General features: G+C 37.6%; 1 protein-coding gene and 1 pseudogene across 1 annotated transcript in view; both read left to right on the top strand.

The window, feature by feature from the left end:
• The first annotated feature begins 10 nt into the window (after positions 1 to 10).
• The window catches only part of LOC106878357 (zinc finger protein 62 homolog), a 9,071-nt pseudogene continuing 4,118 nt past the window's right edge, over positions 11 to 4,963 (top strand).
• Positions 3,451 to 4,963, top strand: part of LOC128251053 (zinc finger protein 470-like) — a 14,698-nt gene continuing 13,185 nt past the window's right edge. Inside the window, exon 1 of the mRNA XM_052977367.1 lies at positions 3,451 to 3,578. The gene's annotated coding sequence lies outside the window, so the exon portion shown is untranslated. The remainder of the gene's footprint in view (positions 3,579 to 4,963) is intronic.

Raw genomic sequence — 4,963 nt, 5'->3', positions numbered from 1 at the left:
AAGAATAAGAAGAGAAAGGAAATTACATGCTGTGCTGTGAGACAAAAGATAAGGGGAAAATTTAATACTGTGAGAAACTTCAATGGTTGGGTCTGTTTGTATCCCTCAGAGAAATGGCAAAAGAATTGGGAAAATCACAACATAGTTGTGAAATCTGTGGTAAATCATTCTCTACAAGCAGTAAACTGATTAATCACATTCGTGTTCATACAGGTGAGAAGCCATTCCACTGTGTTACCTGTGGTAAGTCATTCTCTCAAAACAGTACCTTAACTACACACAAACGTATTCATACAGGAGAGAAGCCATTTTGCTGTGATATCTGTGGCAAAGCATTCTCTGACAGGAGTGTGTTAAGTGTACACAGGCATATTCACACAGGAGAGAGACCACATCACTGTGATATCTGTGGTAAATCATTCTCTGACAGTAGTGTCTTAAGCGTACATAGGCGTATTCACACAGGAGAGAGACCACATCACTGTAATATCTGTGGTAAATCATTCTCTATATGCAGTAACATGATTAAACACATTCGTGTTCATACAGGTGAGAAGCCATTTCACTGTGATACCTGTGGTAAATCATTCTCTCAAAATAGAAACTTAACTCAACACAAACGTATTCATACAGGGGAGAAGCCATATAATTGTGATATCTGTGGTTTCTCATTTGCTCAAAATAGTGCCTTAACTAAACACAAATTTATACATACAGGAGAAAAACCACATCACTGTGATATCTGTGGGAAATCATTTTCTCAGAAGAAGGGAGTAACTAGTCACAAACGTACTCATACAGGAGAGAAACCATATCACTGTGATTCCTGTGGTTAATTATTCTTTCAAAGAAGAACCTTAATTAGACATGTGTCTATCCATGTGAAAGTGTGATTGTGTCATTGTTAAAGTTCATTAGAACACCCATCAACAATATATATTTTAAAACTTATCGCCTGCTAAATCATGGCTTCCCCTTTGTGCCCTTGAAAGTCATCACCCATCCCCTGACAGTAATCATATTCGTCATGGTTACCCTTTTGAGACATTCCTTTGAAGATTGTGTTTTGGAACCAAGAAGGAAAAAAGAAAGGGAAATATCGTTTCTTACACTCACAAAATGAAGCATAAGTTTGTGGATGAACCATTGCTGGAATCTGTGAAATGTTTTTGTGAAAAAATAAATCGACCTAGGAGTCTTACAAATGAGGAGAAAGTGGCTATTCTCTCTGTATATATCAAATTTTGTTATAAACATGTCGTACTGAACAGTAATAAGAAACCTGGATGGATTTAGAAGAATGCAGATGCCATGAACTGTACTACAAATGCCCTCGGTCAATGTAATTAGCTCTATAATGAAATCTATACCAAATTTGTGGAGAAATTTCAGAGCACAAGTTGACTGGAAATCGAAATCCAAAGACTTCAGTAGATCATCCTGATCTTCTTCTAAATCTAAATTGGTGATTCAAAACTGTTGCTCTTTAAATATTTACAGAGATTTTTCTCTGGTGGATATCTATACCACCGATATTGTTTAGAAAAATACTTCTGCAGTTGTATTTTTCCAGTATGCCAGGGACCGGTAATATTAGTAATATTAATTTATACCAGAAACAATATATACATTGAATATAATAAAAGTTGACAACTTTTTTCATCTTATACTTATTTTGTAAACAAATAATACAATATTACATAAGCATTCTATGGCGTTTCTTTCTTTTCTGGAAACTCGTCAGGTACTAGCAGCTGGTGGCTTGCAGATTGGCATCGGTCCACAGACGACCACTTTGTGTCGACTCGGTTTAGAAGACCTTGTAAATTCTGTGATGGTGTTCTTAAAAGTAGTTCCCCATTGTATCATTGCTTTCTTTCTGCTCCTCAATAGACACAGGTTCACTACTCACTGCATCCCCCTTCCTTTTCCTCCCCCTCTCCTTTTACACTCACAAACCCCCCTCTCTCTCCGTGGAACAGTCTTTGTCTTTCTCTTGCATATTACTTCTCAGACTTCTTCTGCAGAGGCAGTTGTATCTCATCCATGACTATCCTGTTTTACCTTCTCACATTCTTTATCCTGGATTACATCAACAAATATTCTTCAATTTTCAGGACTAGAAGGTTTAAATTGCATAGAATTTAGCTGTTGTTACTAGCAGGTGAAGTGACCATATATAGATCAAAGAAAAAGAAATATTGTTGAACAAATAAAATTTAACTGAATCTATGCTTTTTTTGTTTTACATGTTTGTCTTTTTGTAGCCAGTTTAGTAGCCTCTTGCAACAGACAGGGATATGGGATTCTGTCTGTATCCACTTCTGTTCTAAACTGGATACAACTACACTGAAAATTGCTTCAAAAAACATGTATCTTATGTAACCATAAGTAAAAATGTCTTATAGAACCATAAATGTACACAAGACAGTTGATGTAAAAGTATATAAGAGCAACTACCAACTTCGTATTTGATATCAGAGGACGCTAGCCACCCATCTGTGGGCTAGTACTCATCCATGGATCAATTGCTATCGGGCCACAAAGAAATAATTCTTTCAAATAATATAATAGTTAAATTTAAAAAGATATGTTTAAATATTCAGTATTCATCTACGCAGTACTATCCGTTATAACTGAATTCATTTTATAACAAGTGTATATTTTACGTCTACCTTAACTGTCTATCATAGAATTTCAGTACATGACAGTGAAAAGATTGCACAATTGTTTTTCCCTTTAACAAATTGCAATTGTTATTGGTATTATTAACGAAATGCATAGAAATTACACATATGTGCCACTATTGGTCGGCGGAAAGATTGTCCGGCATGAAGCCGGTCCGTGGTATAAAAAAGGCTGGGGACCGCTGTTTCATAGAAATCCTATCCACGACTGTATCTATGTAAGGGAGATAACTTAGTACTACGATGTTTTTAATAAAATCTTCCTCTCAGGACATTAATCTCGAGTTTCTGACATTTCGTTTCAGCTGCATAACACTTTCGAAAAGCGTATTGAATTGTAGCCTTGGGTCGTATAAAACTTCGTGACTAGACTCGGATGACAAAATCTTTGTTAAACGTCTGTACTGCCTGCTGCAGCCTTCCAACGTTCAATTCCTTCTCAAACTGTCCAACCCATGCCTTTGAAGCTATTTCATCGACCCCTAAAATGACGCCAGAATTTGAACTCCGAACGTAGAGATGGGCAAAATACCGCTAAGTATTTCGTCCAGCGCGCTAACGATTCTGCCGCCTGAAGCAATGTCGGCGAGCTTAGATCGCCATATTTCTTTTAGAAGATCACCACCACGGCCGATGGTGACAATAATGAAGAGTCGTTTATCAGAGCCAGATGTTAACCACAGTAACCATGGTGATTTGCATCAAAATATTATTAATTATTAATTCCCCTTTATGATAACATTCTTGGTTTCATTTAATAGAGAGCGGTAGGTTTACTTTTGTCACATGACACAGTACTTCCGTTTGCTTTGCAACCTGCTTGGCTCGCGAGAAGAATAACGTGTTTTTGTATGTTTTCCCCACTAAATATTGATTTGTATAGCATAACAGGTAAGATATACACACCTATCCATCGATTGATCGCACGTGCCGGATCTCTTATCTGGCTTCCAGAAATCCGGGAATACTTATACTGTGTATTGAGTATTCTGTTACCCCTTCCTTTCTCTGAAGATGTCCAGGTTTTCAGCTTTACACTTTGTGGGTCCCGGGGGACTGTGGCCTTCCGTGCTGTCACCCCCATCTCTTTCGCTTCTCTGGTCATATCTAATTCAGATTGCTTTACTCCAGAGCACACAACACTACGCTACAGTGAGCCATGTTGAGCAGAATGTTCCTAAGTAGACTAAGTTTCACCAAAGGACAGATGGAATGACACACACAGGACAACATGGGATAATTTCCTATTTTACAATCCGTAAAATCAATTCACAGTTTAAATTGCATCAATGAATTCCATAAGTATTCTTGTTGCAGTGAACCTTATGAGAAATGTCTTTGAGAGAGAAGTCGTCGGCCCAGCAATATGATAGAAGGATGATATTGAACAAAGTGAGATGGCTGTTTTCGAACCAATTTCCTTGACGAATGCTCGCTTTGTTATTGCACGTATTAGAGTAACCACCTGTTTTACCGTCGTTCATGTCTCATTTATTTGTAAGTCCACGTTGCATGGTAAGCACATGTGAGGATTCCTCCTCTTAGGTGCTTCCTGCGTAAATAAATCCCGGAGAGGGTTTCTACTCCAGCAGATTGTGAACAAACCGTAGAAATATGGGGTACGATTCAAGAAGAGTGGTCCCAGAAGATAAAAAAAAATAGGTTTTTAGTCTTTGTACCTGACCGTTATTCTGAGAGTCGATGTAGGATCGACTAGTTACGACTAGCTAGCACAAGTGCGCGCACTCTTCTTGAATAGTACCGAAATATGGAAATCGTCAGCGGCTATTTCTCAGATTTTTTTATCTCTATACCCTTGGAAATGATTGCATCACTTAAAAGAAAAGTGTTTTTGAAGAAATGTTTTTTACACACATTCCTATTCCCCCCGTCTTCCCCTCTCCGAACCAATTTCGGTCCATTTTGTGGGCACTACGGACTTACAAACCATAGAAGAAACCGTTTTCGTTAAAGGGAAAAGCAAATCTTTTCAGACGTAACGGTGTGTGATTAAATGGAGATTTGACTGTGGTGTCTAGCATATCCTATGACCACCTTCGTCGTTTATTTTTTAATCTGACAAGTATTGATATTTTTTAATACACCTCCCCCCCTATTAATACCATAAACTCTTGTATGCTATTAAAAACTTTTTGTTAGAATTTATGATTTTTATCAACCCCTAAACCTTACCCGTCATGGGATATGCTAGAAATAATAGCCAAGTCTCCCTTAAATCGCAGCTTTTCATTTGAAAATATTCCCTTTTTTTTTTT

Source organism: Octopus bimaculoides, chromosome 28 (assembly GCF_001194135.2).
Source record: "Octopus bimaculoides isolate UCB-OBI-ISO-001 chromosome 28, ASM119413v2, whole genome shotgun sequence".
In the NCBI taxonomy this organism is placed as follows: domain Eukaryota; kingdom Metazoa; phylum Mollusca; class Cephalopoda; order Octopoda; family Octopodidae; genus Octopus; species Octopus bimaculoides.
The sequence above is the reverse complement of the archived record's forward strand: the minus strand, read 5'-3'. Positions and strand labels throughout refer to the sequence as shown.